The 15,360-nt window shown below is 34.2% G+C and overlaps 1 protein-coding gene across 4 annotated transcripts in view; it reads right to left on the minus strand.

Annotated features, from left to right (window-relative positions):
- unc-104 (kinesin family member unc-104) overlaps positions 1-15,360 on the minus strand; it is a 942,286-nt gene that overhangs the window by 737,279 nt on the left and 189,647 nt on the right. The window lies entirely within an intron of this gene.

Below are 15,360 nucleotides of genomic sequence, written 5' to 3' on the forward strand. Positions count from 1 at the left end.
TAACCAGGTGAAAAAACTTTTGCCATCTATCTCTAATCAAGAGTATTTTAATAATAAACTACGACACATTTTACATACTATGGAAATATATACAGAAATATACAAAAATAAGATAGATTATATTGTTGCCAGCAGAAGGTGGAGAAACTACCTAAGCAATAAAAACATTACCTGGTGCAGACTATGGGACAGATTATGAATTATTGATAGCTGAAGTAAAATTGAAATTAAAGGCTAAGAAGAAACAAAAGGACAGTATCAGGTTTGATTTAAATCATATAAATGAAGCATTTAAAGTATAAGTCAGAAAGAAATTAAAAAGTTTGGAGAAGACAGGAGGATACTTAAAAGAACTGTGGGAAGAAATATAATGTACAGTCTTAGAAGCAATAAAGAAGACTCTTAATAAAATAACAAGAAAGAAAGAAAGATTGTAAATGGTTGTCAGAAGACGCTATTCAAATAGCCGAGGAAAGAAGAAAAATGAAACTTCAGAGAAGCAAAGAAAGGGTTAGACAAATGAGTGCAGATTTCCAGAGACAGGCTAGGAAAGATAAGGAAAAACCAGAGACAGGCTAGGAAAGATAAGGAAAAACAAATTTCTTCCAATTTCCTTGCACCAAAGGTGCAAGGAAATTGGAAGAAAGCAATATTATGTGTAGAACAAGAGATCTGTTTCAAAAAATAAATGATGTTACAGGGAAGTTTATCCCTAGATTAGGAGTTGTAAAAAGTAAGTCAGGTAAATGTCTGATGGAAGAAGATGCAGAGAAAAAAAAAGATGGAAAGAGTATGTAGAGGATTTGTACAAGAAAGATAATATTGAAGGAGAATTTGAAAGGAGAGAATTTGTTGAGGAACCCATGATAATGAAATGTGAAGTGATATCTGCAATGGAACAATTGCCAAAAGGAAAAGCTCCTGGAGCTGATTGCCAGCAGAATTACTGAGAGCAGCTGGGGATGAAATAGTGAATATATTGACTGAAATTTGTCAACAGGTTTGGAAAAAAAATACACTTGCCTAGAGATTGGAAAACATCAGTATTCATCCCAATTCCAAAAAAATCAAATTCCAGAGATTGTGAGAATTATAGAACTATCGTTTTAATTTCACAGTGAAAGTGATCTGACAAAGGCTGGAGCCATAGAGAAATGCCACAACAATAGGCAGGCTTTAGAAGAGGTAGAGGAGCTAGAAACCAAACACAGTAGCGAACAAATTAATCTGAACACTCATGTTAAAGAAAATTTTAATTTCATAAGAAAATAAGTACAAAAATTAAACGCTAAACATATAATTTATGTGTTCCTAAGTTCATTAATTCACTCAGGAATGGAACTTACCAACATAGAACACTTCTTTAATGCCTGCATCTCAAAACCATACTTTTATAATGGATTGTATTAAGTTATCCTTTGTATCAAAATTTAATTTTCAAAGTCTCTTTTTCTACTATGACCCAAAAATTTTTTTGAAGTATGGTATGGAGCAAAATCCTGTTGGAAGATGAGTCTTTCATCTTTCTGGATCACAGATCCAGAAAGATGAAAGACTTTTATCCAATATTTTTATGCATTGGTCACTTTTCATCATACTGCCAACAGGCAGAAGTGATCCTGGACTGTCATGTGTAAAACCACCCCAGAACATCATTTTAGCTGTGTGTTTAGTAGCTTGCTGAAGGAGGGTGGGAGAAATCTTCTCAGCTGCTGATTTGTGAACATAGAGTACTCGCTCTCCTTGGACAAAGAAATGGCTCTCATCTGAGAATATGACCTTTTTCCACTCCTCAACAGTCCAATCTTTGTAAACTCATATTTATAAATTTAGAGACACAAAAACACGTGTTGAACAGATTATTTTATTAATTACTAATAAAATAAAACTTGACAATATTTTAAATTAAGGGGATATAAAATCCACATTGTTTCAAAACCGAATAAGAAACTCCAAGATTGGAATCAGAGAGTTTCATGCCGAATATAGTAAACTATAAAGTATCGGCGAACACAGCGTGAGCTAATGCAAGTGACCTTAGTACGTAGTACAAATACCAGACAACTCGTTGCAAAGGTGGGGAAAGTTCAGATCGCTATTCTTAGGTATTTTCCATAATGTAAAAATACATTTTCTAGGAAATGTATGCTGTTATTACATTATGGAGGGAGGTCACCACCCAGACCGGTTTCAGCCTTTTTTGAGGCTTCATCAGTGAGCTTCATCTTATTCGGTTTTGAAACAATGTGGATTTTATATCCCCTTAATTTAAAATATTGTTTATATCGCCGAAGTGAAGCTTATTAGCTCTTTATATTTAAGTAACTTAATGGTTGCACCTCTTTGGAAACTCGTATAGCAGAGTATATAAGTTCTTTTCGCTATACACTTTGGTATTATGGTCTAGCTACTCACTGATGAAGCCTCAAAAAAGGCTGAAACCGGTCTGGGTAGTGACCTCCCTCCATAATGTAATAACAGCATACATTTCCTAGGAAATGTGTTTTTACATTATGGAAAATACCTAAGAATAGCGATCTGAACTTTCCCCTACTTTCTTAGAAACATTCTTGGAATGGTTAGGCCATCATTTTTGTTGAGATTAGGGTTATGTTTGAGCATTTCACATGACTCTTTAAATTTTCTCAAAAACCAGGTTTTGGTGTGGTGTAGAGACTTGGTATTTTTCCAGTCAATTCTGTGGTATGTTTGGAGTGCGTGGTCAGAAAGGCCAGTTTTTCCAAAATGGAGGTATTTAATGTGTCATTTGTGTTGGTCTTGGCTTTAGACATGCTGTCTCTAGAGCACGTTGCTCAAAGTCTTCCATATAAAAGTTAGCTATTGTGGGGGGGGGGGGGGGTGAAGCATCGAGCCCATGACTGTACCTTCTTTTTGAAGGTAAAAATTGTTTTGTCACACGAAATATCCGGAGTGGAGTACGTGGGCAAAGAGGGCCGTGATGTCGTGTGGAAATATGTTCTGTAAGAGCAAGATAGTGTCATTGATTGGGACAGTGGTGAACAGGGAAGTTATGTCAAAGCTGACTAATTAAGCTTGGTCGTTGAGTGTAATGTTTTTAATTTTATTAATGAAATGTTGTGTATTTTTTTATGTAGGAATGGGACTGACCTACCAATTCCTCGAGTGTGGCCGCTAATTTTTTGGCTAAGTGATAATTTGGACTGTCGATTCCTTCAACAATCGGACGTAGTGGTGTGCCTGCTTTGTGTATTTTTGGCAGGCCATAAATTCTGGGCGTGTGGGCATAATGAGGTATTAATTTTTTTGTTGTTTCTTCGGGCCATGTGTGGACGGATTTAATTAATTCAGTTGTTTTCTTTTTGTTACATTTTGTGGGGTTGTAGTTTACCATTTGGTAGGTGTTGTGGTCCAATATCAAATGGTTCATTTTTTTAATGTATGATGTATGGTCTAAAAGGACAGTGGCATTACCTTTATCTGCTTTCGTGATGATAACGTCTTGATTATTTCTTAAGGATCTAAATACATTCCTTAGCCACCTAAACAAACAACACAAACATATCCAATTCACCATTGAAATGGAAAAAAAAACAACTCTCTTCCGTTCCTAGACACACTTATCACACATCTTCCCTCTGGCTGTCTCTCCTTCACAGTTTACCGCAAACCTACACACTCACACACACACACACACACACACACACACAGGCCAATACATACATAAAAATTCTTACCACTACCCAACACAAAAACCATATGTCATAAGCACCCTTAAACACAGAGCTCTAACTATTTGTTCTAATGAACAAGCTCTAAACCAGGAATACAAGATCATCAACCAAACATTAATAAAAAATGGATACAGTAAAAAGACTATTCACAAGATCCTCCACTAAGATACCAGCATGAACAAAATAGATTTCAGGAATGCTTTGCCATTCCTTATGTTAGAGACATTTCGGAAAAAATAGACAGAACACTATGCAAATACAACATTAAAAGCACCTTTAAACCCCTGAATAAGTTAAGACACCTACTCAGTTCTTCTAAAGATCCTCTTCCACACCCAGTCCACCCTGGGGTATACAAAATACAATGCACATGTAACATACCATACATAGGGGAAACAGGGCGAACTACCCCAATCAGACAAGACCAACACAAACGACACATTAAATACCCCCATTTTGGAAAAACCGACCTTTCTGACCACGCACTCCAAACATACCACAGAATTGACTGGAAAAATACCAAGTCCCTACACCACACCAAAACCTGGTTTGAGAGAAAATTTAAAGAGTCATGTGAAATGCTCAAACATAACCCTAATCTCAACAAAAATGATGGCCTAACCATTCCAAGAATGTGGAGGACCAATCTACAACCTGTATAACAACCTAAACTATCCATAGAAAAATCCCACTAAAAGAAGACAACCTGGTGAAGTGTTTGTAACATTCAACAACAACTGAAGGAAATCATATAACAATCAGAACTGTACAAATCCAGAAGAATATTAATACCTGAGGACTTTAGCAGTTTATTGTAGTTGTATTTATTTTTTTCTTTTATTTTATTTTTATTTTTTTTAATTATTTTTTTTTTATCACTAGAAGTCAGGCTAGGGAAAAGGATTAATTAATTATGTAGATTTAGTTTAACGGTATACAGGGCTAGAGCATGTAGCTTGGTTCCTTATACACTTGTATCCTTCCAATGATGACCTCGATACAGAGGTCGAAACGTCAAGTTTTATTTTATTAATAATTAATAAAATAATCTGTTCAACACGTGTTTTTGTGTCCCTAAATTTATAAATATGAATGCTGATCACCGTGTAACCTTAAAAGAAACAATCTTTGTACACTTTTGCCCAATGGATACTCTTTTTCTACATAGCCTTTGTCAACAGATATTTCTCTTTTTTTTTTTGGTCTGTGGGCAGTCCTCTCTGCTTCTAACAATCTTTGACGGGCTGTCATGTCAGAAACATTAATCCCACTAGCTTCCAAGTCTCCATTTAAGTCTACAGCAGACAATCTTGAATTGATACGAAAATTCAGCTTGTTCAAATTAATTTATTCACTACTGTAGCAAACATGAGATGGAAAGAACAAGAGAATTTCAGAAGGAAGTAATAATCTGTTTTACTGATTATAAGAAATCTTCTGATTATGTGGATCACAACAGACTGCAGATTGTAAGATCAATGGAAATACCTAAGCATCTAATTCTCTTGATAAGAGAGTTGTATTACAACCAATTATGCTCTTGGACTCCATTTCTTTTCATCACAAAGATGGTATTCATGGATGTTTGCTCTTATATATTGTGTAAGAGAGTTTCTAACTTAAAATCTCCTCTTTCAAATATTCTTGGGCCAAAAATCTCTGTCCCCATTCAATGAAAATCATCTGCTGTCTGTCACTTCTCTAACGTTAAGAACAATCCTGAACTTTGATTTCCTTTCTTTAAATTTCAGTTTTCTCCAGTCTAACTTCTCTAATAGTGTCATTACCTTCCTTAATGATTTTAATGTTCAGAACTTCATAACTGATCCAACATACACCATTCTCAATATTAGAAGGTATCTGCCTACTGGATCAACTGCATTGTTGTAGCAGATAGAGAGGACAAAGCAAATGCTATCACCAATTATCTTACACAATTGTTTTGCATGCCCATTGGAATACTACATATTTCTCTTCTTCGTTATGTCTCTTTCTCACTAGTAACCATTATAAATATGTAAATTTGTTTGTCCGCTAGATCAGCGTTTCCCAAACTGTGGCTGCGAAACCCTTGGGGGGGGGGGGGGTCATTAGTTTTGTTGAGGGGGCCGTGAAATAATGAAAACAAATTTAAAATGTTTTAAGACTAAGTGCACATTGTCAAATGTAAGATGTTAAAAACGTAATATTTGCATTTGATTTTTGCGATATTCGCTGTGTATGTTTTGTATTGAATATTAATACAATAAATATTATAATAATATATGTCTGTATTACGATTTTTTTTTCAATGGGGCCGTGAAATATTTTAATTTTTCCAAATGAGCCTTAACTATCTAGAGCAGTGCTACCCAAACTTATGAATGTAAAGACCACAATCACTGCTGTTTTCTTCTATCATGGAGTGTTTATTCTTTCTTATCATTCTAGTTGTTTATCAGGCATTACAAGGTGCCAAGTTGGATAAGCATGCCTTTTCTGCCTCATTTCACTGGATAGATTATGTTTTCAGTTTCTTGATCCAAATATTTGCACAGAGTGTATCAATTAAGCAGTTTTTGTTCATTTGGAAACATTCATTTTCCCACTTCACTTTAAATTCTCATGCATTATCTTAGCGTTTTCCAAAAGGTGTGCTAAGGATGTACAAGAAAAAACAAAGTATACTGCAAGAGTCTTTCATTGGTATCTCTAACTTCCTTTTCTATGTATGCAGAAAACAAAGTAGCTGCAAACGCACTATCAGCACATCAAAAACTGAAATTGCTAAAAGCATGAAATTTGCATCATGTCCAAACATCAATGACGATTTCTCATCTCTTGTAAAAGCTATTAGCTACAACTTCAACTTAGTTGCTATCACTTTTGCACTCTAATGTTTCTATCACAACGTTTCTACCACAGAAAGACACCCAACTTCCTTCCACTTTGAACAAAAAGAAAAAGATAATCTTTCCAAACCAGATACTAAGAAGATTTCTGGTCATAATACATTTCTGCAATTGTTCTAAAGGTTTGTGCTCCAAAGTTAACTTCAATTGAGTCACCTTTTTATCCTCCTATTCTATTGCAACTATCATACAGCATGAAAAATCAGCTCATATTCAACACATTGCTAATAAAGACAACAAATTTTACCATCAAATTATCATCCTATTTCTCTCAACTCATTAGAGAAAACTATTAATGCTTCCATAAACAATGTGACTTAAACAGATTTTAAAACCATTGTTCAGTAGGGAATCTTCTCTATGCTACCCACATCTGAAAAAATTTCACGGGAAACTCAAGCAGTTGCCCTAGATATCTTTAAGGCATTTATTTGGACAGGTTTGGCACAAAAGCCTATTAAATATACTACATCACATGTCTTCTGACTTTTTCATCCTGCAAAACAAAAAAATCAGCCAGAATATGCATACAATTAACAAACACATAACACACTGGCCTCATAGATTTAGATGCTTCAGCCTCAACTCCAAACATTAACTTGCACATTACATGTTTTTTTTTTTTTTTTTTAATCTGATCCATACATGAAAGGCCACAAGACCTATAGCACATTAATGATGTGTGTGTGTATAAGAGGAATAGAGGAAAGCAGTAATCAGTTCACATTTTGCTTAAATAGCTGAGGATTTAAATCTTTGGGGAAAGCAGAGTGGGAAAAACTATTCCAAAGGACATAAGTAGAAATTATTACATCAGCAGCATATGAAAGTCTAGGAACACACAAAAAATATAATAAAAAATTACATATATGGGACAATGAAACAATAATTGAAAATAAAAAGTTGGTCTTTAAAAGATGGTTAAGTAGCAAAAAACAAAATGAAATTGAATATAAAAAAAGACAAGCAATAGCCAAAAGAGAAACCAGAAAGATAGATGGAAACAACTGGGAAAAATTTGTATCATATCTAGAAAATGACATATACAAAATAAGACGTAATGCGTATAAAATACTAAAACACATGAATGCGGATATAAAAGAAACTGCAAATATAAATTGCAAAATAGATGTTAAAGAATTCTTGCATTACTTCACAGATCTTTGGACAGATAATACTAATATCAAAAAAAAATTACACCAATAACTTACAAAATGCTTTAAATGATATTATTGTTATTATTATTCCTGATATCCAAGGGGTCCGAAGACTCATCACGGGAGGACACCTACAACCGTCTCAACCATTACACCGAACCTCTACTACGAATCATCTCCATCAATGCCATCTACCACCCACCTCCAACCTCCATCATAACTAGTATTTTTTTTGTCTGTAAACTGCATGTGTTCTGAAGGGTTGATTTGTCTGTATATGCGGGATGAAAAACCCGAGTTTAAGGGAGAAAAACCCTGCTACCTCCGTATGAGATTTTAACTATATAATAACAATGAAAGAATTAAAGGACAACCTAAGTAAAATAAAAATTGGTAAATCATCAGGAGAAGATGGGATAAACTCTGAACTGTATAATGCTGGAAAAAAGTTTCATCAGAGATTATTAAAATATTTAAATAAAATATATACAAAAGGAAAAATGGCAATAGAATGGAATACAATTATAGTAATACCTATATTTGAAAAAAGGGGATAAAACAAAACCTGCTAATTACAGAGGTATATTAGTTTATTGAATACATGCTACAAAATATATAGTAGAATACTTAATCAAAAATTGAAAATATACAGTGAAAAAATATCATTAGAATGTCAAAATGGATTTAGAAAAGGACGCTCTACAATGGATGCAGTTTTTTGTTTAAAACTACTTATAGAAAATAGAAGAGAATTTAATTTAGAAACTCATCTTTTGTTTATAGATTATAAAAATGCATTTGACAAAGTAAAAAGGTATATACTGTTTTGCCAGCAAAGGCTGGTCGATTGGTAGAGCCTCTGCTACTAATGGCTCACACAAAAAGTTAAGCGAGTTTGAGCGCGGTTAGTAATTGGAAGGGGACATTCTTTCGATGCAGATGGCACACTCTTCCTCGATGAGTCATTGGAATCCCTGGAGGTGTCACATGATAATAATAATATATTACAAAGAATAAATATACCTAATATTTTACTACATGCAATATTGAATACATACAAAGATAATGAAATAAAAATAAATGAAAAAATGTCTGAAAAACAATCTATAACCCAAGGAGTTAGACAAGGATGTCCTCTGTCTCCAACACTTTTCAATATTTATATTAATGAAATATTAATACAGTGGAACACCTTAAACAATCCAGGTATAAAAATTTCCCAGAATAATTGGTAGAGCCTCTGCTACTAATGGCTTGCAAAAAGTTAAGCAAGTTCGAGTGCAGTTAGTAGTTGGAAGGGGTGCAATCGTTCGATTCTGTTGGCACACTCTCCCTCAATGAGTCTTTGGACTCCCTGGAGGTGTCACATAATAATAATAATTATTATTATTATTATTTGCAGATGATCAGATAATAATATCAGATAAGGAAGACAATCTACACAGAGCAATATATAATTTAAACATTATAGTAGAACAGTTTGGAGTGAAAATATCAATAGATAAAACTAAAACAATGGCATTTTATGGACAAACTCCAGTTAGAAGTAAAATAGTTATTAATAATAAAATAATAGAACAGATAAATACTTTCAATTATATTGGATGTGAAATATCATATGAAAGAGAAAAAAGACAAAATTAAAAACTTTTTTTTACAGATTATAGGCCTGATAAATAGAACACTCAATCCAAATATAGTACAAAAAAGAAACATGCTTGAAAATATACAATACTTTAGAAGTGCCCACATTATTATATGGCAGTGAAATTCAGGCAATAAACAAACAAGATAAACAAAGAACAACAACAAGTGAAATGAGATTTATGAGACGAACTGCTAATACACATTATTACACCAAAAAAGGAACAGATATTTTAAAAGAGCTAAAAACAAAATCAATAGAAGAAAAACTAAATAATTATAAACAAAAATGGATAGAACATGTAAAATGAATGGCCAACACCCAATATCCTAAACAAATAATAAAATATAAACCAAGTGGAAAAAGAAGGCTGGGCAGCCTTCAAAAAAAGGATATTAGATGGATAATGAGACTGGAACAGACCAATATGGACTATATCCGTAATTAGCATTGTGATGAACAACACGGAAGACATATTTAACCATCAAAGAACAGATCCACCATGCTGCGTTAGGAACCAACAGCTTGTAAGGGCTGTGAAGACATGCGTCCTCTGTAATCCTATGAAAATAGAAAGTGATGAACATTTCACAGAGAATGATGTCACATGTACTAACTGATTATCTGGGGGTGAGAGCCTATCGTCATTCTAATGGACACTTCCTAACACCACAAGTTATGTAGCTGAGGATGATAAAATCAAAGGCCAGTGGTATGTGAACAACAGACACGGAGATATCTTCTTCACAGATGAGAAGATTTTCAGCACTGAAAAGTTGTTTAACTCTTCAGTGCTGAAATTATCGGACATATACCAGAATGATCGGGTATATGCCCCTGATGGTCAAAGAGCATGTGCCAGAACACCCAGGATTCAGAGAAGTCATCACCATGTGTCAGTGATAGTTTGGTGGGGGTGACATATCAGGAGACATCAAAGTTGCATTTCTGTGAGAAAGCGGTTATGTGGTTATGATTTTATACAAATTTTGACTCTTTACTTTTATGCTAGACTTCGTATAATGGTATACGCACTCTCTCTATCCAAGTCTGGTGTCACTCTACAATAAAATGCAAACAGATGTTAAAATGCCTAGCCTTAGCAAAAATGCTATCTAACCATCTTTCAGATGCAATTCTTAACCAACATCTCTACTATGTCTGAAGGGATTTATACTGATATCCCATCCAAGCCCATTAACTGCATGTATGCGTACAGGCAAATAAGAATGAAGTTCTTGCAATGGCTTCAGTACCTCAATACTTCTGATTCATCCATCACTACGAATTTTCCCACAACATCCAGAAAGCTCCTACCATCTGCTATTCACTCTTCATGGTCAATCTTCCTTTCACTATTTGCCATAAAATTTTTCTCAAATTTCCCTTGGCTTGTTTGGCTAACTTCTTTTCACAGTCTGATTTCACCTTCCTAGGTCTCACCATCACCGTTCAGTATGGAATCCACAACATTCTCTTTTTATATAGCTCTTGCTCTGAAGTATTATTCGACCAGAAAGTTTTTTCACTTGGTTACAAAGTAAATTATATCCTTGTTTACTCCTTTTCTTCTTTAAAATATCCAAGTATATGCAAACAAAATAATTTGCACATTAAGTACCTTCATAAATAGGCTACCTGTATATAGATTAAGGTGGAAACCAGTCTGGGTAGTGATCATTCCCATAATGCATAACATAAACATGTCTGAAAGGAAGTGTGCTTTGCAGTATTGGATACTCAAGCAACTAATGTGTAGTCTCTTCTATATACAAGTAACCTAGTTGTGAATATACTTCCTGTGCAAGCTTTGCTTACACTTAAATGAAAGTAAATAAGAATATAATTTCTTGTTAAGGTATAATTATGATTCATTCATTTAATTCCCATGCAATTTATTCTAAATTAAATTTAACTAGCATGCAATTTAACTAATTAACAATAACAACTGTAACAAATTTAGTATGAAAATCAGCAATAAAAAGACCAAAACTAAGAAAATGGTCACGGACATAGAAAATTTCAAATGCATTCTTAATGGAGAACTTATAGATGAAGTAAAATATTTCAGCAGTTTAGGCACAATTCTTAGTAAAGATGGCAAATTAAATATGGGAACTGACAACAGAATTAGCAAAGCTAATATAATAGGAAGCAAGTTTAACAAATCCATATAGATTTCAAGAATGAGTTAGAAATTTGCTAAAAACCTAAACCAGCAAGAGACTGTTCAAACCAATTTTTACATGATCTGACAGCTTAGAAATAAAGCAACTGATCAAAGACTAGAGACACCGATATGAGAATCTAAGAAAAAATTAGGAGCGATTGAACAGATGGCACAAATGGCAGAAAAATATTAAAAGTAAGGATATCAGGAACTTGACATTGTTAGTATTCCAGAATGTGTAAGCAGAACTAATGAACAGAACAAAGTGGAAATGAAAAAGCAAAGCAAGTGTTTTTTTTACCGGGCTGGTATATGTTTACATTAATTATTACTAACTCCTATCAACAGTTTCCTCCAGATTAGTCAACACTTCAGTATTATCATATCTTATATTTCTGTTTCTTTGGGCTGATACAATAAAAAGTGCCCAAATAAATAAAAATATAAGATATGATAATACTGAAGTGTTGACTAATCAGGAGGAAACTGTTGATAGGAATTAGTAATAATATAAACATAATCCTGTACACCCCTTGAGGATACATATCATGAAATTGATGACACTCATGACGATTCAATTTATTCTCATAACTCCAGGATACCATGCAGTTTTTCAAAGTAAGGATACTCAAACTAATTTGTATTTCATAATCATCCAGCTTGTACTTGCATATATAAAGCACTTCTTAATCATAGCTCTCACATTCATCTCCCAAGTCAAACCTCGATGATCATGCTCATCGACTGGAGGCCAACAGCCACCTATTTACGGAGATTTGTAGAGGCCATTAATAGATTTAACAATCTAACACTCTGAATGCTTCTTAAGATAATTATCCCTCAGGAACTTTGTTAACTTTTCTTTCGTCTTGAATGCTTTCTCCTCCCTCCAATTCCTATCTGAAATAATCCATAATGATAGTTCTCCTGGTAGCCATAAAGGTTTATCTTTCATTTTAAAAATTTTATGGAATTTACAACTGTGTTAAAAAACTTTTTTATTATCCCGACGTTTTGATCTTCACATCAAGATCATCATCTGGAGCGTACATAAGTATACAGAACAAGCTGAGTTACATCATTAACTGTAAGCTAGAGAAACAATGATTTGATCATATGTTGTTTTACTGGCGTGACCTCTGGTGAATTAAAAAAAAAAAAATTAAAAAAATTTAAAAAATTAAAAAAAAAATTAAAATTAAAAATAAAATAAAATAAAACTTTTTTTACATCAAGCTAAATTCTATTTTTACAATGACAGGAATAAACATTCTTTTAGATGGTTTTCTTTCAGAAACAATTGGTGTCCTATTTTTAGTATTACAATTCCTATATTCGATTTACAATACTGGATTTTCTACAGTCCTATTAATAGTTGTTCTTGGTGAGGAAGGTCGAATATATGCCTTCCATATGTTTGGGATTTTTAAACCATCATTATTATTCAGATTGGGGTGGTTGCTGATAATCTCGCAGGCTTCCTTGAATTTCCGTTCATACCATGTTCTAGTGTGATGTAGACAGCTGGTGGTTTTCCAGTCAATTCTGTGTAAGGTATTCAGGGCATGATCAGAAAGGCCAGCTTCACCATAATTATTATATTTAATGTGTCGTTCATGTTCTTTTTGTCTAATAGGAATAGTGCGTCCTGTTTCTCCTATATATGGTATGTTGCAAGTACAGTAAATCCGGTATACTCCAGGGTGAGCTAGTGGAGGGAGTGGGTCTTTGGATGAGTTGAGTAAGTTTTTTAATTTTGCAGGAGGTTTAAAGGTGGCTTTGAGGTTGTACTTTTGTAGTACTCTGTTTATTTTGTCTGATATTCCTTTAATATAGGGAATGGTTATAGTTTTACTGTAGTCTGGTTTGTCTTTGTTTTTTATTGTGGTTTTGTAGAGAATTTTGTTTATAGTATTTTGGCTGTATCCGTTTTTTTGTAGGTTATTACTGATAATTTTAAACTCGTCTTTCAGTGCCTGTTCACTGGAACAAATCGACTGAGCTCTGTTTTTTAGCATGTTGATGACACCTAGTTTTTGTGTTGGGTGGTGGTAGGAGTTTATGCATATATATTGTCCCGTATGTGTCGGTTTTCAGTAAACAGTGAAGGAAAGATTGCCCGAGGGAAGACATGTGACAAGTGTATCTAGAAACGGACGTGTGTTGTGTTTTTCAATTTCAATTGTGAACTGTATGCGTTTGTGTTGTTTGTTTAGGTGGCTAAGGAATGTGTCTAATGTCTGGCGGCCATGGGACCAGATCGCGAAAACATCGTCAACGTATCTAAGCCAGACTTTGGGTTTTAGAGGGGAGGAATCTAGGGCAAGTTGCTCAAAATGTTCCATGTAAAAGTTAGCAATGGGGGGGGGGGGGGGGGGGGGTAATGGCGAGCCCATGGCTGTGCCTTCTTTTTGTAGGTAGAAGGCATTTTGCCATACAAAATAACCCGACCATAATACATGCGCAAAAAGCGCCGTGATATCTGGAGGGAATTTGTTTTGTAGGAGAAGGATAATAAAAAAGTTTTTTTAACACGGTTGTAAATTCCATAAAATTTTTAAAATGAATGCTGATCACTGTGTAACCCTAAAAGAAAGGATAAAGGTTTGTCTATTTATGCTTCAGTTTCCATTGGTCATGATAGCAGCACCCAATTACATATTTTGAGTTGTTAGTTTCTATCTCACTCCAAACAGCATCACTATTTTTGAGATTTCTATTTTGACCAGATTTAATTCATCTATGATTTAGCAATACTCCCAACCCTTCCTATCCTATTTGCACTTTCTGAATACACTATGTAGCCATGTTCTATTCCTGTAAGATATCCTATTTTGTCAACCAAGCCTAATTATACTAATAACATTTGTCTCCTCATCATTTACAATGCCAAGAACTCATCACCTTTATTCCTGATGCTCTATGCATTAGGAATAAAGGCAATGAACATGCAGCCATTCACCAGACTGACAAAGTATTTAAGTCAGTCCAGTCTTAAAACCTGACTAGTTCAAATAAGCAGCATAAGTTGATTACTAAAACAAATTCTCTATTCTGCTACTGAGGCCATCATACATCTGACAAAATTAATCTTGCCATTCTTAGTGTCATCCCAATCTAGTTATGACTCTTGTTTCTCTTTCTCGCAATTTAGATCTTTCAACTTAATGCATGCATCCAAGCTCTCACACAACCATCCTGACACATATGGTCTTGTTCATATTCTATCTATATTCATTCTTCCAGCAAACAATCTCACAACAATTCCAAATCTTATTCAAGTGCAAATCATCAAAATCACTACATACATGTACATAATGCACACTATCTCTCTTACAACGTCTGCACACTAGACCATTGCAGTTCATTAATGTCATAGCTTTTGAGTTACTCCCACCACAAAAGGTTGTATAAATCTATGCTACATTGGTATAAGTGGAATGAGGATTATTTTTCGTTTTTTTTTTTAATTTTACATTTTCTCTATTTATTTAATTTTTACATAACCCAGAAATCCTGCTCTAAAGACCAAACATGGAACTTTTTTTTTCAAGCCACTTCAGGCCTTCAATAAACGAGGCAGTGGTCTCACACCAGACAATGAAATGCATTTCCCACCTGAAGACAATCACAAGCATTCATGCTTACAGAGGGATATGAACCTGCAACATGATAGTTGGAGAGTGAACATGCTAACTATTTGGCCAACTAAACCTAGCCAACAAACTCAATTATGATCCTTTTATGGATATAATAATCACCAGGTCAACCAACACCAGCTAAA

The sequence above is a fragment of the Typopeltis vanoorti genome, chromosome 6 (assembly GCF_054136105.1).
Source record: "Typopeltis vanoorti isolate ZY-2024b chromosome 6, IOZ_Tvanoo_1.0, whole genome shotgun sequence".
Taxonomy (NCBI): domain Eukaryota; kingdom Metazoa; phylum Arthropoda; class Arachnida; order Uropygi; family Thelyphonidae; genus Typopeltis; species Typopeltis vanoorti.